This window comes from Ursus americanus, chromosome 3 (assembly GCF_024610735.1).
Source record: "Ursus americanus isolate L20-20 chromosome 3, mUrsAme1.1.p, whole genome shotgun sequence".
NCBI classification, from domain to species: Eukaryota; Metazoa; Chordata; class Mammalia; order Carnivora; family Ursidae; genus Ursus; species Ursus americanus.
Genome location: NC_142129.1, coordinates 20,759,483 through 20,784,233, shown reverse-complemented (window position 1 = coordinate 20,784,233; position 24,751 = coordinate 20,759,483). Strand labels below are relative to the sequence as shown.

Genomic DNA, 24,751 nt, shown 5'->3' with positions numbered 1-24,751 from the left:
ATAAAAATCATGTGGCTAGCAAGGTTTTTTCCTCCATTTTGATGAGTTATGTCCTGGGCCAAGTTTACATGTGGACATTTTTATTCTACAATTGTTTGTAGACTGGATGCCTCCCAATGCAGCACGATTACATTGAACAATATTGATAACAGTGCTCAATTCTCCCTCCCCTACTGGTGTGCCCACACGCAGGAACACACACACACACACACACACACACACACACGAGGTATATCAGAAGGGCACTGTCCTCTGGGTGAATAATTGTGGCCACCTTTGGGAGTTTGCACGGCCAGAAGGAAGGCGTGGCTGGGTACAGTAGGCCTTGGGAAATGGCCACTCCAGTAACTTCCTGCCTTTCTGAAGCCCCATCCTATGGGGTTCCCACCTCCGACCAAGCAGGTGTGGCTTTGTCCTTGAGCTGGCTCTGCCAGGCCTCACTGATTAACCAATGTGGGAGTTCAGAGATTTCCAGGGCAGCTAGGGTGGAGGCTGGAGAGAAAACAGAGCAAGTGGCCACCAGACACCATCGCCTACTCACATGTCCTCTCCAAGATGCTCAGGAGATGAATATTTGAAGACAGCCTCTGAATGAGATGGTGTTGACCACACACACTGTTGCTCTGGGCAACCCAAGAAGCAGAAAGTGGAGGGCGGGGAGGTGGTAGGGAAGGTAGGGGTGAGCCTTAGAGCTGAGAGTAGGACCAGAGCGACATAGGGTTTGCTCTGTGGGTGGTGTCAGGAGCCAGCATGGAGAGGCTACTTCTAGCTCAGAGACAGACAGACTCCTGGGAGCTGTGGTTTGTAGTGTCTGTATATTTGCATTTGGTGCTTCAGAGGGGAGTTTAAACTAAGGCAAATGGATGTGGCATTGACTATCAGAGAATAAGAGACCGCAGACTCATTCTCCATTATCTGGTTTTCTAACTGGATAGGCAGACAGGCCTAACACGCACCAGGCCTTATCCTGCAAGCATCGGATGTAACTCCAGGGAGGAACCAGCCAGACATCAAACTATGGCTTCTCTGCCAGGTTCTGTAGGGAGATACATGTCGATTATGTAACCCACAAATATGCATTATTGGCTATTATGATAGAGATTTGGCCCTAAAACCTCTTAGAACTCCAGGTCCCAGGAAATCAAGTCAGTTACCTCATGTCCAAGCCTGAGCTTTCCTGCATGTGCCTCCTTTCTCTTGGCCCCAGCCTGGTTCCTGTTTACTTTTCTTAGGGAGTGGGGCATGGGAAAAGGGCTTGGAGGCAGCCTTGGGCCATTTCATTTCACCACCCCTCTTGGAGGCCTGGGAGATGAGAAGATGCTGCTGACAATCTTTTTTTTTTTTTTTAAGATTTTATTTATTTATTTGAGAGAGAGCGAGCGCGAGGAGGAGCAGAGGGAAAGGGACAAGCAGACTCCACGCCGAGCACAGAGCCCGGCGTGGGGCTTGATCCAGCGATGCTGAGATCATGACCTGAGCTGAAACCGAGAACCCGTTGCCCAACCCACTGAGGTACCCAGGCACCCCTGCTGATAACCGTCTTAAAGGAAAAGTCAGGCGGTCCTGACCTGTGCGTCCTCAAGCAGTGAGTGTTAGGATTTCAGGCATCAGTCTTTTACCTTTTCTGGCACCACATCCTTCCCCATCTTTGGTCTCAGTTTTGATTGTGGCTCTTTGAGACAGGGGCATAAAGGGAGACTTAGTTCCCTTTGGGGTTGGAGTAAGTCAACATTAAAGTGACGTGGAGGGTTTCCTTAGGAGCTCTCATCTCAAGTGGGCTAGTGATTTTGTCTAAGACCCTTTTCCTCTCTGTGCTGCTTTCCTGCTTGCTGGGACTCACCTGAGCAAGTGTCCCCGTGTTGTACCCTTTTCCCTAGAACATCCCATACCTGTGCCTCGGATTTTCTTCTACTTGCTGTTATTTGGACGTCTGCCGGAGATTGTCATGTCCCTGAGATATGGAGCTTGCCCTCTGGACAGAACTCTGTCTGCTGGTCCCTAAAGCAACAGCACATTCTCCAGGGCCTCTTCTGCCCCCATTACATGGGGGTTAGTGTTAGATCCTGGACCCTCCCTGTTTGCCTGGCCATCTGCAAGTAACTGTTTACTTCTGGGCAATTCCTGAGGTGTGACAGCCACCATGTAGGATCCCTCTGGCTGCTGGGTTGCGAGCTACTGTAGGGGCAGGCCTGGAAGCAGGGAGAACATTTCAGAGTCCATTGCAGTGACCCAGGTGAGAGAAGGTGGTGGAGTGAGGAGGAGTGACTGGATTCTGATTACATTCTGTAGGTAGAGCCAGTGGGATTTCTTGACAAGCTGGATCTGGGGTGTGAGAAAAAGCAGGTAGTCAAGGGTGACTTCAAGATCTTAGGCCTCAGCACCTAGAAGGATTGCATTGTCATGAATTGAGATGGGGGACTTATGGGGGGAACAAATTTAGGGTTGAGGAGGGGAGGATTTGGAATTTAGTTTTAAATGTGTTAAGCTGAAATAATTTTAGTTATATCCAAGTGGCAATGCTGAATAGACATTTGGATATAAGTCTGGGTTTAGGGGAGACACCAGGGCACTCATCAGTGGGTAGAGACAGAGAAGGCAAGAGGAGAGGAGAGGCCCAAGGACAGAGCCCTGGGACAGCCCAACCTTAAGAGGTTGGAGAGATAAGATTTTGTTCACGTCTAGGCTTATTTTGTGTTTTGTGTCTCCCACTAGAATTTGAGCTCAGTGAGGACGGTGACCTTTTCCATCAGTGGCCCACACTCAATAAAAATCTGTGGGATGAGTGAATGAATGCAGAGCTGTCTACCACCTGTGCCATCTCTGATGCTGAAGTGGGGTGTTGGCAAGCTTGTCTGCCTGGGTGCCACTGATCCAAGCCAAGTCAGTCATGAGGTCACAGGTGTGGGTGGCGAGGGACAACTCTGGCATATCCCCCCACCCAACCTCCCCATTGTACCTTGAAGCTGCTTCTTGGGGGCCAGAAGATGAGGGAGGGGCTTCTGAGAGGACCCAGGAGCCCTGCAGGATGACCACAGAGGCCACAGCTTTGGGAAGCCGCTGCTCACATGTATGCCGTGGGGTATCTCTGCTCAGAGCCGGCGCCTGCAGGATCTCACCTTCCTGCTATGAGTCTCTGTGTGTGTATGTTGAAGGCACAGGAAGTGCTGTAATCCTGTTATCCCTGTCCCTTCCCACCCAGGAGTCTAAAATCCAATTCCTCGAGAACATCAGCAAACATAATAGATGCAGACATGGGAGGAAATGCCAGAAGGCCTTGGGTGTCTCTGCCAGCTCCCGGTGGAGCCTAGCTCAGATAAGCACGGTTCTGACGGATGAACTTGGGAAAGGCTCAACTCTGTCCCTGCCCTTCCCACCCTCATATTCTGCTTCCTTCCTGGGGGCTAATTGCTGTGTCTCCCACCAGATGCAGGCACATCTCCCACTCTTGCATGTGTGCCTTTAATCCTATACCCCATGATGCCCGTGCTCTATATATCAGATTCCCTTCCTAGACCAGCATCAGCTCCTTTCAAGCCGTATTTCTTGAGATCAGTGCTTTCCTTTCTTAGCCTTCTTGGCCCCTCCCTGTTCTTAGCAAAGGCTTCCTCTTTTGGTGTGCTCTCCACCTGCAGTCTTCAGGTATAGCTCTGGGCCCGGCTCTGAGGGTACTGACCAGCTGACCCTGTGTCCAGCCTGCAGCCGCCTGTCTCCTGTGTGTCTAGAGCTGCTTCCTGTGGTCGCAGCCTGTGTCTGTCTGCTCTTCACTCTTTCCTAAGAAGTTATCGACAGCATGCTTTCAGACTGGTCATTGAAAATGCAACAAGGGCTTAAGGATCTATAGCATACAGACTCTTAAGAGTAATAAAGTAATTAAGGGCGAGGGCTGATGGGGAAGATACATAAAAATCACCCACAATTCTATGACCTAGAGATAAGCACTGCATACGTTTAGGTGTGTTTCCTTCCAGTGTTGTTCCCATGTATATTTATAAAGCATTGCTGGGATCATACCACTGAGTTCACTTTTCACCCAGGCTGCTGCTGGGTGGGCATTACAGGTGCATGAGAAAGAGGTGTCATTCTACAGGTCTTGTGCAGAGAAGCCTCAGCTCCTGGAGCATTGTTCCAGCTACCCAAAGCCAGTCCCATCCCAGACCAGATCCTTCTTGCTCTTTGGCACTGTATTTTCTTTGGGTTTCATCAGCTCCAAGCTCTCGCCCAAGCTGAGCTCTCCCCGCACTCACTTGTTCCCGGAGAGGGCAGTAGTTTCTCTGTCCCCCCCCCCCCCCAGTATAGCAACATTGCACCATGACCCCCTGCCCCCGCTTGGCTTTGAGCAGCGGGGACCTCCTGGATCCCCTGTCCCTGGGAGCAGAGGCCGCTGACCACCCCATTGTGTCTCGTGGATGCCCCACCCTTTCGTTGATCTGTTTTTCTGTTTGGAATTCAGAGCACTTTCTGCTTTTCTCCTTTGCAGAAAGGGCCAGAGGCTGTTTACTCTCCCATTACCAGTGAAAGCTAGCATACGCAAGAAGCCACTTCCCATCGATTACCGGGAAAGCAGCCGCCAGATGAGCAATGTCATGTGAGGGCACAGGTAGGCAGAGGCTTTTCTTTACAAAGTCAGAGTCTCTTCTCCAGCAGTGACTGAAGCCCTTGGAGGGGCCAGAAGGAAGACTGCTCCTGCCCTCTGTGCCCCACTGCTAGCCCCACCAGGCTTCCCAGCATGGAACATAACCTTATCTGAGTGAACTGATTGTGTCATATCTGTCTCAGGTTTCTCTCTTTGCATTGGTTGACACCCTTTGAAATGCCTCTGTCCCTTTTGTTTCTCGAGGCCTTGCCCACTCATGCGCATCCACTCAACTTCCCCTGCCACTGAGAAGCCTCCTCCTAACTCTTCCTGACTATTTGCTCCAATCCCTTCAGTGCACTTGGTCCCTTAGCACCACTGTTGGCACCAGACCTTGGCACCTGGTTAGGGTGCTGCACTGGGCCTGTGCTTTGGAAGGTTTCTCTCTGGCTCTCCTTACACCATGCCCCTCCCACAGGGAATCCATAGTCCTGGTCTAATGGGTCACCCTTTCTCTCAACTCAGGCGAGAGACAGCTGGCTCTCAGAGGGCAGGACCTATTTTATTCTGGTGTCCCTTGTAGAACTTGAAAGATGACTGGGTACATAGTGGGGCTTCAGAAAATCTGGGTTGAATAAATAAGAGAGTGATGCCACAGGCATGACTCTTTCCAGGAAAAGAGTAGGTGGCACAGACTGGCCCAGGAGGTGTGTGTGAGGGATGGGAAGGGGTATCGTGGGAGGGACCCTTTAGGAATATTAAACAAGCCAGGGAGGAGCAGGCCTTAATAACAGTGAAAATGCTTTGGGCAGATACCATCATGAAATGCTGTAACCCAGAACTATATAAATTCAAGGGCACCTTGGTATCTCTGTGGGGAGGGAAGCCTGGAGAATGAGTGTCCTGGGGGGTGGCTCTAGGGTAGGGTGGCTTGTCCCAGGGGCTGGAGACCTCACCTTTGGGGTGAGGTTACGAGGCCAGGCTCCCCAGATTCCTTGAGATGCTGGAGGTTCCATCTCTCTAGCTGGACATCAAGTGTTGGGGTCCAGCCTGTTTGCAGGAATGGGGATCGAGTGGAAGAGGAATCCTTTCTGAGCCTACCTGGCTGACTGGCTTTGGCCCCAGAGATGCTGTTGGACTGTATGTCCCAAGGAGCAGAGGCTAGAACTGCTAGAATTTAAAATGGCTGAGCCTGCAGCCGGGTTCCTGGGCTTTTTGGTGGCTACTGCTCCCTTTCCCATTCTCTTAATCTAATGCACAAGACTAAATTCAACTTAATTAGGAGGATTATATGTCTTATAAATTTAATATTTAATATTCAAGCAGAGGCTTCCCCCCTTAGCGTATTTATTAGAGATGTCCTGGGAGGAATGTTAATGAGTCATGACGTCATAAATATTTAGACCCAAGGAGCTGAAAGAGGAACAAGGGAGGAGGGGAGAGAGGAAAACAGACCATTTTAGGAACCAAAAGGGAATGAGATTTTACTCTTGGATTGGGGCTTGATGTGGAGGCAGCCCGGGCAGAAATACAATTTCAAGATTCAGAGCTGTGAGCTGTGTTCTTGTCCAAAGCCGAGGAGTGCTGGGGGTGCCATGTGTGCTGGCTAAGTCAGCCTTGTTTTGCATTTGAGTGTGTGCTGTGCCTTCAGGAGGCCAAAGCACACATTCTAATGAATAATGGAAGAAAACACCCCAGCCAGATGTTGCACCTGTTCTGTCTTCTTCTCTGGTTATTTAGAAGTGGCATTGGTGTAGATTTAGCATTAGCATGACTGACCTTAGTGCTGAACTTTGATCCAGATGTTTAATAATTTATAATCAAAATAACATGGGGAGGGGAGCGATGGGGCAGAGAGGAAGAGGAGGAGCCTAGAAGCTCATCTCCTGACCTTGGGAGGAACTTTTCCATGGTTCCCCAGTGCCCTCATTTCTCCAGACATGCATGAGGCACAAATTATGTTCTTTCCTGATGGATCTGGTTTATGGAACAATCTGAATTGAGAGGGATACAGAGAAACCAGGACGAGTCTCCTGTCCCATCCCCTGATGCCATCTGACACAGAGCTTGGCTTTCCAGCCCCTTTAGGGAATAAAAGGGAGCTTGGCATACACTCATCCCACCACCCCTCCAAGTCAGCGTTCCTGCTGCCTTCTCCCAGAACACACTGCTGCAGTGGTGCTGGGCCTGGCTGCTTTTCCAGGAATAGTATAAGCCAATAAGAAACAAGACGTTTCTCAAATCTGCCCACTTTTCTCTGGTCCTGTCTGGCACCAGCCCTAGTCCAGGCCACCAGCTTCTCTCCCCTGGACTAGGCTAATGGCAGACAGGACCAGAAAAATGTGGGATCAGCCTCCTGATGGGTCTCCCTGACTCCAGGAGAGGCCCTACAATCCCTTCTCCACCCATAGCCATGCACTAATTTGTAGCTGGAGAAGGGGTTTTATCGGCCTCTGCTAGACACTCTCCAGAAGCTGCCTATTGTCCTCAGGATAAAGTCCTGTCCTGGGATGAGGACCTTCATGATCAGGCTCTGGCCAACGCTCCAGTCTTAATTATCCCTTTATCCCTCACCCCTCACCCCTGCCCTGCTTGGTGTGATCCAGCCACTCTGAAGTTCCTGTAATTGCCCAAACATACTTTTCTCTGTCCTCTGGGCCTTTGCAAGTGCTGTGTCCTTGGCCTAGATATCTTACCCCTTTGCCTAGCTAATTCCTCTTCAGCCTTCAGGGCCCCTCTTAGTTACCACTTGCTCTGGAGAGACTTCCCTGATACCACTCCCTCCCTAGCTAAGCTGGGTGCCCCCATGCTGTCCCGCGCTTGATCCTTCCCCTCCTTCAGGGCCTGTCACGTAGATTAGCCGGTCTGCATTCCCATCTGACTGTCAGCTCCCTGAAGACAGGGATGATTGTCTTTATTCACTTCTGTGTCTCTAACACTGAGCCTCTTGCAGGACACAGAGCTGAGAAATTCCATGTGTGACTGACTGACTGACTGACAGAACGACAGGACATGGAAATGGGAGGGCACCTCTGCATGGGTGACTGTCACTACATCACTTCAGTTCCAGAGAGGCAATGTAAGAACTTGCCCAATGATCCTTCTCCAGTTGCCTCGGCTTGCAGAATTGCAGGTAGGGCCTCAACCCTGAAAATAATAGGTACTCCCACCATTCTTACAGAAGTTTCCAGAAGTCTCTATTGCCAACTACTATCCCACCTTCATCCCTACCCCCAGTTTATTTAAGCAACAGACAAGGGAGAAGTCCAGATAATTTTCAGAAATATGGAGTTAAAGTCCTGGTAGGTGAGTGCTGTGGATTTTCTGTCCCCTCTCCATGAAAAATGTGTCCTTGAATCTGAGTGAAGTGAGAGTGGCTCCCAGGGAATCAGCTGTAGAGACTGGAAGTGCCTGCCTGAGGGGGTGCTGGAGCTCATTCCTCCCAAGGAGGAGGAGGGGGGCCGCATGTGCTGTGGTGTGGTTGGACATCTCTTATCCCTCTCCCCCGCTCCAGGGCTCAGACAGCAAGAGCACATGCAACAGCAGGTAAAAGGTGCGCAGTGGGGGCTGATAGAACCCATTTCCGTTACAAAACGATCTGTGGCTGTGGGCGGAGAAGGGATTGTAGGGCCGCTCCTGGAGTCAGGGGGACCCATACGGAGGCTACTCCCACATTCTTCTGGTCCTGTCTGCCATTAGCCTAGTCCAGGGGAGAGAAGTCCAGGTGGCCTGGACTGGGCTAGTGCCTGACAGGACCAGAGAAAAGTAGGCAGATTTGGAAAATGTCTTGTTTCTTACCTGCCTACGTGGATTTTTTTATTGCAGGAATATTTTATTGAAGATGTTTCCAGCAGGGTCAGCGCCAGCTCCATAGGTGCCTTCACCTCAGTGTCCTGGCTGTCTAGCGGCCTCAGTGGTGGTCGTCCCAAAGAGCTGAAAGCACAAACCCTAGTCTCTTAGCCCTAGGGTCAAGGCGCATGTGATGGCGAAATGAGTTGCCGTGGCAACCCAAAGCAAGTTTGGGTTTGGTTTGGCAGATTGGAGGTAATCGGGCAAAAATGCTGTGATGAGCTAAGGCGTTTGGCTCAGATAAGAGACCCCTGTGACTCTGAGCCACCTTAACCCAGAGCAGAGAAAAGGGGAGTTCTGTATGCCTAATAACAGGTCTCTGTCAGGCTCGGGAGTGCGGCCGGGCAGCCCTGGGAGAAGGCAGGTCTCAGTTCTGACCTGCTAGGGGTGATTGTGGTAGCCATGGGAACTGGAAGTCCACAGGCAGTAAAGAATGGGCCTGGGCCCCGCCCCATGTGTGGGATGTACAAAGTGGCTTGTGCGCTAAGATCTGAAGGGCAAGGAGGGTGCTGAAGGTGCTGGGGGTGGGGCAGCAGGCACATCATGAGCCAATGAGGCATTGTCACTGGAGACCAGGAGAGAGTTTGCTGGGAGGGGCTGGGGAGGTTATGGGAGTACCCTGGTACTGCCCACTGGTAGTGTCGTGGTGACACACTGGGCCCTCGGCTCTGTGAGGTCTCCTATCCTCCAGGAAAGCCTCTCCTCCCTGCCCCCTCTCTCCACATCCCACACCCCTCCCTGTGCTCTGATCCACCATCGCTCTGCTCTAGCAGTGCCAGTGCTTATGAGTTCCAGTGCATTGCTGGAGTTCTCCCCGAGGTTATACTTCCCTTGTCCCCCTGTTGGTCCTCATGCCCCTCGTAGGGCCTGATGACATCCTGGGGAGAAGGCTTCCAAACAATGTTTTTTTTTTTTTTTTTTTTTTTAATTAATAATGATTTTTTATTATATTATGTTAGTCACCATACAGTACATCCCCGGTTTTCGATGTAAGGCTCGATGATTCATTAGTTGTGTATAACACCCAGTGCACCATGCAATATGTGCCCTCCTTACTACCCATCACCGGTCTATCCCATTCCCCCACCCCCCTCCCCTCTGTAGCCCTCAGTTTGTTTCTCATAGTCCATAGTCTTTCATGTTTCATTCCCCCTTCTGATTACCCCCCCTTCCTTTATCCCTTTCTTCCCCTACTGATCATTCTAGTTCTTATGTTCCATAGATGAGAGAAATCATATGATAGTTGTCTTTCTCTGCTTGACTTATTTCACTAAGCATTATCTCCTCCAGTGCCGTCCATGTTGTAGCAAATGTTGAGAACTCATTCTTTCTGATTGCTGAGTAATATTCCATTGTATATATGGACCACAACTTCTTAATCCAGTCATCTGTTGCAGGGCATCTCGGCTCCTTCCACGATTTAGCTATTGTGGACATTGCTGCTATGAACATTGGGGTGCATATGGCCCTTCTCTTCACTACGTCTGTATCTTTGGGGTAAACACCCAGTAGCGCAATGGCTGGATCATAGGGTAGCTCAATTTTTAACTTTTTAAGGGACCTCCACACGGTTTTCCAGAGTGGCTGTACCAACTTGCATTCCCACCAACAATGTAGGAGGGATCCCCTTTCTCCACATCCTCTCCAACAATTGTTGTTTCTTGCCTTGTCTATTTTTGCCATTCTAACTGGCGTAAGGTGGTATCTCAGTGTGGTTTTGATTTGAATTTCCTTGATGGCTAATGATTTTGAACATTTTTTCATGTGTCTGTTAGCCATTTGTATGTCTTCATTGGAAAAGTGTCTGTTCATATCTTCTGCCCATTTTTTGATTTGTTTATTTGTTTCTCGTGTATTGAGTTTGAGAAGTTCTTTGTAGATCTTGGATACCAGTCCTTTATCTGTAGTGTCATTTGCAAATATATTCTCCCATTCCGTGGGCTGCCTCTTAGTTTTTCTGACTGTTTCCTTGGATGTGCAGAAACTTTTAATCTTGATGAAGTCCCATAAATTCATTTTATCTTTTGTTTCTCTTGCCTTTGGGGATGTGTCATGAAAAAGGTTGCTTTGGCTGATGTCGTAGAGGTTGCTGCCTATGTTCTCCTCTAGAATTTTGATGGATTCCTGTCTCACATCGAGGTCTTTCATCCATTTGGAGTTTATTTTTGTGTATGGTGTGAGATAGTGGTCAAGTTTCATTCTTTTGCATGTAGCTGTCCAATTTTCCCAGCACCATTTATTGAAGAGACTGTCTTTTCCCCACCAGATGTTTTTTCCTGCTTTATCAAATATTAGTTGCCCAAAGAGCTGAGGGTCCATTTCTGGGCTCTCTATTCTGTTCCATTGGTCTATGTGTCTGTTTTTGTGCCAGTACCATGCTGTCTTTGTGATCACAGCTTTGTAGTACAGCTCGAAGTCCGGCATTGTGATACCCCCAGCTTTGTTTTTCCTTTTCAACAGTTCCTTGGAGATTCGGGGTCTTTTCTGGTTCCATACAAATTTAAGGACTATTTGTTCCAGTTCTTTGAAAAACGTTCTCGGTATTTTGATCGGGATAGCATTGAAAGTGTAGATTGCTCTGGGTAGCATGGACATTTTAACTATGTTAATTCTTCCGATCCATGAGCATGGAATATCTTTCCATCTTTTTATGTCTTCCTCAATGTCTTTTAAGAGTGATTTATAGTTTCTAGAATAAAGGTCCTTTACGTCTCTGGTTAAGTTAATTCCAAGGTAACGTATGGTTTTTGGTGCTATTGTAAATGGGATGGATTCCCTGATTTCTCTTTCTTCGTTCTCGTTATTCGTGTACAGAAATGCAACTGATTTCTGAGCATTGATTTTGTATCCCGCCACGTTACTGAATTGCTCTATAACTTCTAATAGTTTGGGAGTGGCTTCTTTTGGGTTTTCCATATAGAGTATCATGTCGTCTGCGAAGAGAGACATTTTGACTTCTTCTTTGCCGATTTGAATACCTTTGATCCCTTTTTGTTGTCTGATTGCTGTTGCAAGGACTTCTAGTACTATGTTGAATAATAGTGGCGAGAGTGGGCATCCTTGTCGTGTTCCTGATCTTAAGGGAAAGGCTTCCAGCTTTTCCCCATTGAGAATAATATTTGCAGTAGGCTTTTCATAGATGGCTTTTATGAGATTGAGAAATGTACCTTCTATTCCTACACTCTGAAGGGTTTTAATCAGGAAAGGATGCTGTATTTTGTCAAATGCTTTTTCGGCATCAATTGAGAGGATCATATGGTTCTTGAGTCTTTTCTTGTTGATATGATGTATCACGCTGATTGATTTGCGAATATTGAACCACGCTTGCATCCCAGGTATGAATCCCACTTGATCGTGGTGGATAATCCTTTTAATGAACTGTTGGATTCTATTAGCAAGTATCTTGTTGAGGATTTTGGCGTCCATATTCATTAGGGAAATCGGTCTGTAATTCTCCTTTTTGAGGGGGTCTTTGCCTGGTTTGGGGATCAAGGTAATATTGGCCTCATAGAATGAGTTTGGTAGCTTTCCTTCTGTTTCTATTTTTTGAAATAGCTTTAGGAGAATAGGTATTATTTCCTCTTTGAATGTTTGGTAGAATTCCCCAGGAAAACCATCCGGGCCTGGAGTTTTGTTATTTGGAAGGTTGTTTATCACTGACTCAATTTCTTCATAATTAATTGGCCTGTTTAAGAAATCAATTTCTTCCTTTTTCAATCTTGGTAGTTTATAGGTTTCCAGGAAGGATTCCATCTCTTCCAGATTGCTTAGTTTATTGGCATATAGCTGTTGATAAAAATTTCTAATAATCCTTCCAATTTCAGTGGTGTTCGTCGTGACCTCTCCTTTTTCATTCATAATTTTAATAATCTGGGTCCTTTCTCTTTTCTTTTGGATAAGTCTTGCCAGTGGTCTGTCAATTTTATTGATTCTCTCCAAGAACCAGCTTCTAGTCCTGTTGATCTGCTCTACTGTACTTCTGGTTTCTGCTTGATTGATTTCAGCTCTAATTTTGGTCAACTGCTTCCTCGTGCGTGGATTAGGCCTGTCCCTCTGTTGCTGTTCCAGCTTCTTGAGGTGAGAATATAAAAACTGCATTTTAGATTTTTCTATTCTTTTGAGTGAGGCTTGGATGGCTATGTATTTCCCCCTTAGGACTGCCTTTGCAGTATCCCATAGGTTTTGGACTGTTGTATTTTCATTCTCATTGGTCTCCATAAATTGTTTAATTTGATTTTTGATTTCCTGGTTTATCGAGTCATTCCTGAGCAGGATGGTTCTTAGTCTCCAAGTGTTTGAGTTTCTTCCAAATTTTTCCTTGTGGTTGAGTTCCAATTTCAGAGCGTTGTGGTCTGAGAATATGCAGGGGATAATTTCAATCTTTTGGTATCGGCTGAGACCTGTTTTGTGTCCCAGAACATGGTCTATTCTTGAAAATGTTCCATGGGCATTAGAATAGAATGAGTATTCTTTGGTTCTGGGGTGTAGTGTTCTATATATATCTAAGAGGTCCAACTCGTCGAGTGTGGCATTCAAAGCCTTTGATTCTTTGCTTAGTTTTTGCCAGGGTGTTCTGTCTATTTCTGAGAGTGGAGTGTTGAGGTCCCCTACTATTAATGTATTTTTATCTATATGTCTCTTTATTCTGGTTAAGAGTTGGCTTGTGTATCTTGCTGCTCCCCTGTTGGGGGCATATATATTTATAATTGTCATATCCACTTGTTGAATACTTCCTTTAAGAATAATATAGTGCCCTTCTGCATCTCTAACTATAGTCTGTAGTTTAAAATCCAATTTATCTGATATGAGAATTGCTACCCCAGCTTTCTTTTGAGGTCCATTTGCGTGAAAGATGGTACTCCATCCCCTTACTCTCAGTCTGAATGCATCTTTGGGTTCGAAATGAGTCTCTTGAAGACAGCAAATGGATGGGTCATTTCTTTTTATCCAATCTGCAACCCTGTGGCGTTTGAAACCAGAATTCAAACCATTAATGTTCAGGCTGAGTACTGAGAGATATGCTTTTAATTCTGCCATGTTGTCAGTAAAGTCTTTGTTTGTATTGGCTGTGACTTTCTGTTTTGTATCACTCTTGGGGCCTTTTTACTTTTATAGAACCCCCCGTAATACCTCCTGTAGGGCTGGTTTCGTGGTTACGAAATTGGCTAGTGACTGTCGATTCTGAAATGTCTTTATTTCTCCATCAATTCTGAATGACAGCCTTGCTGGATAAAGGATCCTTGGCTGCATGTTTTTCTCTGAAAGAGCTTTAAAAATGCTCCCCCAACCCTTTCTCTCATTCCAGGTCTGTGTAGACAGGTCTGATGTAATTCTGATGCCTTTGCCTTGGTACGTGAGAAATTTCTTTGCCCTGGCCGCTTTCAATACTGTTTCTTTGGATCTCATATTTGCGAATTGCACTATGACGTGACGTGGTGTAGGTCTGTCATGGTTGAGCTTGGGAGGGGTCCTCTCTGCCTCTTGGACACGAATTTTTGTTTCCCTTGCTAGATTAGGGAAGTTTTCAGCTACAATTTGTTCAAATATCTCTTCTAGACCTCTGTTTTTCTCCACCCCCTCGGGGATGCCGATGATTCTAACATTGGATCGTTTCGTTGAGTCAGTAATCTCCCGTAGCCAACATTCGTGGGCGTGGATTTTTTTAAGACCATCTTCTAATTTTATTTTTTCCTCTATTAACCCATCCTCCAATTCACTAACCCTTTCCTCCGCTTCCGTGACCCTGGCCGTCAGAGCCTCTAGTTTTGCCTGCATTTGGCTCATAGAATTTTTAATTTCTGTCAAATTCGCTCTCATTTCCGCCCTTAGGGATTGTATATTCTCAGTAATATTTTCCTGAATACTTTTTTCAAGTCTACTCATTATCTTGACCATTGTTACTCTGAATTCCATTTCTGATAATTTGGTTACATCCATATCCGTTACTTCTGTGGCAGAGGCCCCTGACTCACTGTCTTTTCTTTGCTGGGGGGGGCTTCTCCTTCTTGTCATTCTGATGAAGAGAGGTTGCGGGGTTTCCAGAGCCCAAAATTATTGACTGGGTCCCAGGCCGTGCCTCTTGTTTTATAGGGATCTTAGAGATGTGGGCTTCTTCTTTAAAGATTTTATTTATTTACTTATCAGCCCGGACCTCCGCAGGGCAACTCTCTCTCTCCCAAACAATGTTTTAAAGCCTGGGAAAAAAGAAGCAAGTAGTAGCTAGAATCCTAAAAAGGGGGTTCTCTTCCCTGCTTCCTGCCTACAGGGAACCTGCCGCCTCCCTCATTTTCCTTCTTTTGACATTTGAAGAGTAGAGGAGGAGAGGAACTAGCTGAATATCTAATGATACTTACTTGTAACTACCACTTGCCATTGCCAGGCGCAGTGACAGGCACTTGGAGTTACTTTCTATTTTCAACATAACAGCTCATCACAGCCACCTGATGAGACAGGTACTATGCTATCCCTGTTGGACAAATGGAGAAAATAGTACCTGGAAAGTTAAGTGATCTCCTCCAAGGCAAAAGCATTAGCGAAGTCCGGTGGCCAGGCCTTCTTCCTCATCTTGAGCAATCAGCAGCACTGGCCCCTGCTGACAGCTCTCTCCTCTTTGAACCCTTAGTGTGGCTTCTGTACACCACCTATCTTGTTGGCTGCTCCTTTTCCAACTGGTTGGTTTCTCCTTATCTTTCAGCCCTCCAGCCATCAATGGCTCAGTTCTTGGTCTCCTCTCTCTGTACTGGCTCCTTTGGTGACCTCGTTTAGTCTCATGAAAGTGCCAGCTTTACTGCATCAGGTGTGTATTTTTATCCAGCTGACTGTTCGATACCTGTGCTAGATATCTACTGGGTATTCCAGAGTTACTATGACAAATTCTGACTCTGCATCTTCCATTCCAAACCTGCCGCTCCTCCAGTTTTCTCATCGCAATAAATAGCAAGTCCATCTTTCCATGGTTCAGGCCAAAAATCATTGAATCTTTCTTGACTCCTTTTTTCATTCTCCACATCCAGTCACCAGGTCTACTTTCAAAGTATATCCAGATTCTGACCCCTTCCCACTCTTTCCTCCACCCACCCCGGTCCAGGTCTTGTTCATTTCTTGACAGTTGCACTGTCCTCTGGCTTTCCGATTTCCCCCCACATCTGTTTGTCACACAATAGCCTGACTTTGTTCTTGCTGTTCTCTTTGCCTGGAATGTCCTTCCCCCAAATAAGTATATGGTTGTGCACAGGGGAACCTGCTTGGGAGCAAGAGGGTGTTGAAACACAGCCTGCATTCTGCTCACCAAGTGGTGTTCCGTGGGACTTTATTCACTCTTGGGGGGGGCACTGTTTTCTTTTTTTTTTTTCTTTTTTTTTTTTAATTTTATTTTATTTTTTATTTTTTTTTTTAAATGATTTTTTATTATATTATGTTAGTCACCATACAGTACATCCCCGGTTTCCGATGTAAGGCTCGATGATTCATTAGTTGTGTATAACACCCAGGGGGCACTGTTTTCTTATTTGCACAGAGGCTAGCTGTGGGCCACTGGCTGTTGTGTGGTCCCCTAAACTCTGTGGGCCTCAGAGACACCTGAGGGTGTACTGGAGGTGAGTGCAGGCTGTGGTGGGTCTGGGAAGGTGGCCTTGACAGAGAGAAGGGTGGGGATCCTGCTCAGATCTGCTCTAAAGTTGTAGAATGCCTGTGGAGGTTTTCCTGGGATCCCCCTGGAAGTCTTATTGACAAGAGGGTGCTGAGTGAAGAGAGGTCTCTCACATCCTTCCTGGAGCAGGGTAACAGAGTTCACAGAGCTACTTAGTCACTTCCATGTACCTGAGAATCTAAGAGGTCCCTCGGCAGGACCTGCATGGGGCTTGGCATGAAATGGGTTTTTGATTTCTGTTTTTCCTGAGTCTTATCTTTGTCCAAGCTTCTGGGTCCCAGAGGGCTCATCGTGTGTCAAGGACAGAGGTGGGAGTGTGGACTCTTGAGCCAGACTGCTGGGTTCAAATCCCAGTTTCTCCACCTATGAGCTGTGTGAACTTGAACAAGTTACCTAACGTCTTTGTGCCTATTTCCTAGCTATCAAATGGGAATAAGAATAGTACACATTAAATGAGTTATTATGTATTTCACATAAAAAAATTGGGCCTGGAATACCTAGTAGTCTAATTCACTCCCTGGGGAAGCATAAAAGAATGTGCAGCTTGCTAGTGTGGTTGGCTGCAGGGAGAGGGTAGGAAAAACTCAGCAGGGATCCCTCTATATGGAGAGCCCATCCCTGTAGCCTTGAGTTGCCTGGGTCTGGGGCTCTGGGATGGTGGAGGAGCCCAGTGTGGGAGGAGTCCTTCAGGGATCCGGCTGCAGCTCACACATGATGGGGTCAGTGGTGAGGATTCTGGGGCTTTCTGGGGCATTGGTGGTTCCAGGAGGGAAGCAGCTCTCAGAGTGGTCCTCTCTTTGGCTGATTGTGCATTTGAATTACAAACAGGGATAAAGCCGGAGGCAGATGGGAACAGCAGAGGGAACCCTGCGGGCAGTGGTGAGCTTGGGCAGAGGCAAAGAGGAGGCTAATCATACACGTGTTCTACCTGCCTGGCTGGTGCCTGACTCAGCCTAGAGCCTTCTTAAGAGAGGACAGGCTTGGTTTTGAGATGGCCCTCCTACCTCACACACTCGCTGATAGCCCTTTGTAAGAATTTAAAGCTTCCTTGGGGGCAATGAGTAACGTGAACTGTGCCAAGGCTGTTGGTTTATGTCTGGAAGGAGATGGCATAGGCGGACATGAAGGTGGGCCCCTCTGAATGTGATGGGCTTTTAGGTGCCCATCCTTTTCTTAGGAGGGTGGCTAGGGTCAGTAGCCTCCCGGTTCTGGCGCCCTGCCGAATTAGGAGAAAGGTGCTGGAGGCAGACCCCTGAAGGGAGGGAAGGCCAGAACCTTCCCTGGGCCTCTGCATCAGTCTTACAAAGGTGGAGGGGGGGTGAATTGTGGCCTCTATACTGCATAGACCAGTAAAAAATAAAAATAACCAGTCAACCTACCAATTGGGACTAATATGAGGAAACTGAATTCTTTTGTCAAGTGAGTTTTTTTTTTTTCCTTTTTAAAGCAAACTCTACACCCAACATGGGACTTGAACTCACATGCTCTACCCACTGAGCCAGCCAGGTGCCCCTGTCAAGTGAGAATTTAAAAAAAGAAAAGGATGGGTATTAAGGAGGGCACTTGTGTTGAGCGCTGGATGTCGTATATAAGATGAATCACTAAATTCTACTCCTGAAACCAATATTACACTACGTGTTAACAGAATTTAAATACAAATTTGGAAGAAAAAAAAAAAAAGGAAAAGAAACACGGCCTTAAAACAACCACCATAATAAAACCACCATTACTATTACCTATTCACAGAAGAAAGGAAATTTTAGGGATACCTGGGTGGCTCAGTCGATCAAGTGTTCAACTCTTGATTTTGGCTCAGGTCATAATCTCAGGATTGTGAGATGGAACCCTGCGGGGGGGTCCTCCATGCTCAGTGGGGGATCTGCTGGAGATTCTCTCTCTCTCCCTCTGCCCCTCCCCTTGCTCTCTCTCTTCTCTCTCCCCCTCCCCCCTTCCCCGTTTGTGTGTGTGCTCTCTCTTTCTAAAATAAGTAAATAAATCTCTCTCTAAAAAAAAGAAAGGATATTTTATTTTTTTTATTATTTATTTGTTTATGTATTTTTAGAGAGAGAGAGCGTGTGAGAGTAGGGTGGGGAGGGACAGAGAGAGAAGGAGAGAATCCCAAGCAGGCTTCACACTCAGTGTGGAGCCCGCGCAGGGCTTGATCCCATGACCCTGAGATCATGACCTGAGCTGAAATCAAGAGTCAGATGCTTAACTGACTGAGCCACCCAGGTGCCTCAAGAAAGGATATTTTAATGTGAAAAGGGGACTATTCTCAGGCGGGGAATAATCTCAGAATAAAAGGTCATTCTGAAAGGACACACACACAACGAACACATGAATGCATTTGTGCATCCTGCATTATCCTTATTATAATTGTTTCATTTTGATAAAGTCTGACCAAAGTGTTCCCCTGGGTAGGTCTGGTCTGTACATTGGCCTTGAAGACAAAGGACTCTGGGGCTCAAGGAGCTGTGGAGTCTGGAGAAGGATAGGGGAGGGCTGGAGTAGGAGGGCACCCTTTGGGCTGAGAGATGGCCTGCCCTAGCCTCTGGGGCTGGTAAAGCTGGGGAATCTTCTCGAAGCAGGCCAGGTTGATTCTTCTAATATACCACATCTTAGAAAAGGAGAACTGGAGGGGGGAGAGCCCACTCCCCCTCCTTCTCCACACACCCTTCGCTGTTTGCTGTTCCAGTGGGCATCGTCATCTCCCTAGGGTGGTTGAGTTTCCATTCTTGGAAGGAAGCTCTGCTCCAGCCAAAGTCTTGGCCACAGCTTTCTAAAGTCCAAGTGGAGTCCAGCTGGAAGCCTATGTCTAGAGCTCCTGGGATCAGTCTGTGTAAACCTCGTCTGAGTTTGACTTTGGCTGGTGGATCTCTGCCCTGGGCCCCAAGTGACAGGCTGTTAACAGCTTCCTGAGGAAGACACATTTTTTAGCTACATCACCTTCACAGACTTTTTTCATTGGTTCAGCTTTTTTATTTGTTGTTCTAAGCTGCTGAGTTACATTGTCTTTATCTGCTCTTACCGTAAGTTCTGACCATCTCTCAAGTGGGAAAATGCCTGGCAAAACATCGATTTCCTCTGAACGGAGATTCTGAATTGTCCATGAAATGAAAGCTTGTTCCCCGAAAGAACTATAATAGAGCTGCAGCACAAAGGTTGCAGCTGAGCCACTCGGGCCTTTGGAGGCTGCAGGGACAAAGCACCTCAGTACTGGCATGTACTGCGTTCATGTGTGCCCGCACACTTGCAGCCGTGCTTGGGTATTTACACACACCTGCACATGGTGCTCAGGGGCATGGCTTGAGGGAACAAGGAAAGGGAGTTTGAAGGAGACAGCCATTTTTCTCTTCACCTGCCACTGATGTGAACTCTGGATTAGAGTAGAAGGTTGAATCCAGTCCCTGCTCTGTCTCTAAGGTGCTGTGGGACCTTGGAGAAGTCAGTTCACTTCTCTGAGCTTCATCTGCAAAATGGATACAAAAATCTCTAGAGACTCTGTGTCAGTCAGCATTTGAGGTGGGAAACAGAAACCATTGTAGGTATTTCAAGCAGACAGGAATTTTTAAAAAAGATTTTATTTATTTAATACAGAGAGAGACAGAGAGAGGGAGAGAGAGAATGAGCAGGGAAAGGGGCAGAGGGAGAAGCTGATTTCCCACTGAGCAGAGAGCCCGATGCTGGGCTCGATCCCAGCACCTGGGATACTGACCTGAGCCAAAGGCAGACACTTAACTGAGCCACCCAGGCACCCCTCAAGCAGAAAGGAATTTTATACATAGAATTAGGACTTTACAAAATCACTGGAAGAGCTAGAAGAATGAAGTCAAGGCCAGGGTCAAGAAGCTTCTGCCATCGTGATTGCCTCTACTGTCACTGTCACAGCTGCCCCACACCCTTGAAGCTGGTGATGTGACTGTGGACCCTGGAGTCCAGCCATCACCAACAGTTGCATCTGCCTGGCCCTGCTTGTCTGAGCTTTGCAGAGACATGGTCCCTGTGGGCACCACTCTCCAAATCTGGCAGAAGTGCATCAAAGTGGCAGCACCTGAGCTAAGCTCCAAGACTGTCTGGGAGGTGGAGTTTTCAGCATTGCAAGCCCTGGAGATAGCAGGGAGAAAAGGAAATTGAGACTCAATTGGAGCATCTGGCACAGTCTTTTTGTTCCAGAGTTCCGTGATTCGGCTGGGGATATTAGCCCTAGGGAGTTTCAGCGGAAACACCAGATTTCCAAAGTAGTTGGTCTTGCTACACTTCACCCGGGTTCCTGTGTGTCCCACAGCCCCAAAGGCTGAGGTGCCCTGCCTGCCGTGCAGTGGGTACGGATGACCCTTGAGTTCTACTTATGGCCTCCACTCTGTGGTGAAGGAATTTGCCAATTGCCTTCTCTTCCCTGGGTCCCTTCTGCCTCAGCTCCTGTCCTCAGGTTAGGCTGAAAAATAGGATCTGGAGGATGGAGGAGTTCAGGAGGAACTTTAGGAGGAAATCAAGAGTTCTCCTCTGGAGTCACATGGCTGAGGCCTGAGCCCCATTATCTAAGCAGAGATGGTCCCCTCCTCTGCTGGGAGGGACCTGGGCAGAGTCTGAGTTCAGTAGGGTTCTGACATGGAGCAGGGATGGAGGGAACAGGCTCCATTTTCTTCCTCTTCCCTGTTTTCCTGATATGGCAACTTGGGATCATGACCAGAATGAAGGAGGAGAGGCTGGCTGCTGGTGGTGGAGTACCAGGAACAGGGGACAGAAGGAAGGGACAGAATCTTACACATTGTTCACTGAGAAATGTCCCCCATGCATGCATTGGTCCTCTGAATTGGTACTAAGTGCACCCCCACCCCAATTCCTGTCAGTAGAGCAGCAGGGAGGGAAGGTGCCATGGAGTGAGAAGATACCTCTCTTTCAGAAGCTGGGCTCCAGATCCAAGAGGCAGTGGTGGTGACAGTGAGTGGGGAACGTAGGAGAGAGTAGCAGGGTAGATCTGGTGGAGACCTGGGGATACCCAGAGAGCTATAGTCTCTTTCTCCTGGTGGATCTTTCGGACTTTGTCTCGTGGAAATGGTTCTCTGTGAAAGGCCCGGGAAACAGTTTTTTAAGGCAGCAGTTTTTTAAGGTAGGTGGGCAAATAAAATTTTGAGCACTTGGGTGGCCCCATATCTGCCCTGGTCCCCTTGGAGCAGTGATGTGACTTACGGGGAGCGCAGCTGGTCATCAAGATGGAATATTCCTCTTGAGAAGGCATCCAGAGACCATCCCTCTTTTCTGATGTGGAAATTTATGGGCCAAAAAGAAGAGTCCATGGGTCCTTCTGGGTGTGGGCCCCTCTGGTGGCAAGAGCGGCTGTGTATGTCAGTGGGAAGTTCTCGAGGCCAGTTGGGCAGGAGATCTGGCCTTGTCTTGGCCCCATCACTTTACCTGCAGGGACCACAGTTGTCAGGGGACATAATGGCCACACCTGCTGAGAGCCCTCTTGGCTCTGATGGTCTGTGATTCCTGGTCTCCCACTCACCTGTCCCCTTGCCTTTCCTGCAGGCTGTGTGTTCCTGCTCCCACTGGCCTCAGAGCGAAGCTCAGTCGCCCCCACGCTCTGTTCTCAGGCAGGTGGAGGGGCGGTCCTGCTTGTCAAAAAGACCCCCTTTGGCTGTTGGGAAAGAGCCCGGATGTGCGCTGAATACAACCCCCGATGTTGTTATTCAGCGGGAAGAAAGACCAGAAAGAAAAGCAAAGGGAGAAGATATTGTTTGGGTACAATCTGTGTTTGCAATTTTCCACATCGGTTCTTTTTATGAACGCTCCAAAAACAAGACAACAGCGACGGCTGATTCAATATGCGCCATGCAGGAAAACAATAAGGAAAAAAAATAAGGGTTTTTAATAAGCACTTGGAAAGGCTGTAATTAAATCTTGGGCTCTGTTTGGAAAACAAGAATCTCATTTAGTGCTTTTGCCCCAGCGCTCCCTAACATCTGCACCCGTGTTTTCTGCTGGGCAATTACTGCGTCCTCTGCGGCTTGATTAACAAATACAGGTGCAGGGACTGCTCAGGAGGGGGATCCCAGGATGGAGGGAGGGGCTGGCGCGGGAGAAGACTTGGCACTCACCCCAACAGGTGTCGGGGACCTGAGGGAGGAAGATGCCTGCTCTGCCCGGAGTTGGAGGGCTGGGAAGGAGGAGTGAGGGAAAGGAGATTCCCCCCTGCCTCTCCCGCCTGCTTTGCTTAGAGCCTGATTTCACCAAGGAGCCCCGGGGTTATGAGAACATCAGGGTCCCCTAGGTGACCAGAGGGAGAAGGGGAATTTCAGTAAAAGAATGGGAACCCTAAATCAGTGGGGGTTGTGTGTGCCCACAAGCATGTTTCTTTTTAGGAAATTTTCTAAGTATATAGGAAGAATGGTTGTTCTCTATACCTTCTGCAGTGCAGAACCTTCTCCTCCTTGACCGTGGGCCTCCTCCTGTCCTGTGGAAATGACCTCTTCCCCCATTATAGAACTGTTTGTTGCTCCACAGTCGCTAGGGGCCAGACACCTGCTAGGCACTGCCCTGCACTCTAACCTGAGTGGCTCAACCTTGCCGGGGCATCAGTGCTGCTGTTAGCATCTTTGCTTTCTGGAAGGGGAAGTTAAGGCACAGAGGTTAGATAATGCATGCACAAGTACATAGCTGGGAAGAATGGAGCTAGTTCTTGAACCCAGGCTGTGTGGTTCCTGGGGTCACTATTAACCCCTGCCTGCCTCAGTCCCCCTGCTTGTTTGTGAGAGACAGTCTCACAGTCCTCCTTCCTGCACCTTGTTCTCGGTGCTTGCTTCTCAGATGTTTTTTTTTTTTCTATATATTCTGCTGTTCAGAAAAAAAAATATATGTATATATACATATATATATATTTTAAATATTTTATTTATTTTATAGAGTAAGACACAGCAAGAGAGGGAACACAAGCAGGGGCAGTGGGAGAGGGAGAAGTAGGCTTCCCGCTGAGTAGGGAGCCCGATGTGGGGCTCGATCCCAGGACCCTGGGATCGTGACCTGAGCCGAAGGCAGATGCTTAACGACTGAGCCACCCAGGCGTCCCATGCTTCTCAAATGTTTTAGCAGAGTGCTTTCTGGGATAGGGCAGAGGGCATCTTGGTCAGGTTTGAGTTAGGGGTGTGGCTGGGATCCCTCTTCTGGAGCCCGGGGTTTCAGGGATGTGATGTTGGGAAAAGGAATGGAGCAATAGCCAGGTCCAAAGAGATGTTGTGGTTTGCACCGATAGGCGATGGTTTGGTGGGAAGTGGGGTCTGCAATCTTGGGCAAAGCTACCAATACTAAAAGCCTTTTCTAGAAGGCTTTTTCAAATCTAATGCATTATCCAAATGTTATGTACTCTGAGGATATATAATATTGGTTGAGTGCTTTGTCCAGAAGCACCGCTCAGGTTGGCAAGACCTAGCGGGCTGAGAGAATCTGTTTACTTTTGGTGTCTTGTGTTTATTTGCTGGCTGTCTCTGTTTTCAGTTCTCTGAAGCAGAGCCCAAGTCCTTTGGAAAAGTTTGGCTTTTCCTTTCCATCACCATGTGACCTTCAGGAAAGGATTCCCTCCCTGAGTCTCGGGGACAGATGGATTTCCTTGTTAGAGACTGGGTCCAACTCCATGGTGCTACCTTATGGCTTTGAGATCCCCCACTCTTGTCATGGTTACATCTCAGCTCTAGCCAGAAGCTGGCTCTGGCCTCTTCCTTCCCAGCGCCTCCCAACAGTGCTGAGGGTACTACTCTCTGTGCCAGCTGGAAGTTGCCCTGTTGGTGTGTGTATTCATGGCAACTCCTATTCCCAGTGCCAGGCTCCTGGAGGAGGGCTGAGATTCTACAGCAGCCAGCCCCTTCCCCATCAGTTGGCATTGCGTCTCTCACTCCTTGAAATGAAGAGAAAGGAAAGCTTCTGATGCTCTGCTTACCGCTGCCTTTTCTGCTGTTGAGGCTGCTGTGGCTGTTGGGGCTACAACTGCTTAAGTGTTGCCGGTATCAACTTGACAGAGAAGGAACGGCAGGGGAGAGGAGAGATGGGGGAGAGAAAGAGAGAGAGAGAGAGAGAGAGAGAGAGAGAGAGAGAGAGAGAGAGAGAGAGAAGCAAGTGAGCATTACCAGACAGGGAAGTCAGTCTATATCCTTGGGACCAACTGACTTAGTAATGTCTCCTGTCATCAGGAAGCCAATGCAAATGCTGAAAATCCAGCTAAAGATGAGAATAGGCCATTCCTTTAATGCCAGGACATTCTGCTTGACATAGTTTTGAAGATACGAAATAGTTAACTATTACCCATTAATACTAGTTAATATTAAACTTTAGAAAGCACCTGAGTGTGTCCTTGGTAATACAACCTTGCATACGTACCATACTCTCTCTAGTGAGTTCTAATAGTAATGAAGACATGATTTCATTTATCCTCACTGCCAAGTCCTCTCATTTTTCAGATTCAGATAGAGAGGCCAAGGAGATCACAGCATGTTAATGGCCAAATTAGGTTTCTAGTCCCAAACTATTGCTCTTTCATTGAAATTCCTTAACTCAATCGGATCTTGAATTTAAGCCTCTTTCGAGAGACCCTGTGTCACCAGACTGCTTAGCATGCTTGATAAATGGTTCTTATTCATGGTGGTTGCTAAATCCTGACTGTGCTGGTTGATGTCTGTGAGAGTAGTTGAAGC

At 47.7% G+C, this 24,751-nt stretch overlaps 1 long non-coding RNA gene across 9 annotated transcripts in view; it reads left to right on the top strand.

Annotated features, from left to right (window-relative positions):
* Nucleotides 1-24,751, top strand: part of LOC123788940 (uncharacterized) — a 450,302-nt gene that overhangs the window by 70,588 nt on the left and 354,963 nt on the right. For 6 of the 9 annotated variants that reach the window (XR_015723826.1, XR_015723824.1, XR_015723825.1 and 3 more), the window contains exon 3: nucleotides 4,478-4,597. The exons of the other annotated variants lie outside the window; for them this stretch is intronic. This is a non-coding gene — a long non-coding RNA (uncharacterized LOC123788940). The remainder of the gene's footprint in view (nucleotides 1-4,477; nucleotides 4,598-24,751) is intronic. 9 annotated transcript variants of the gene reach the window in all.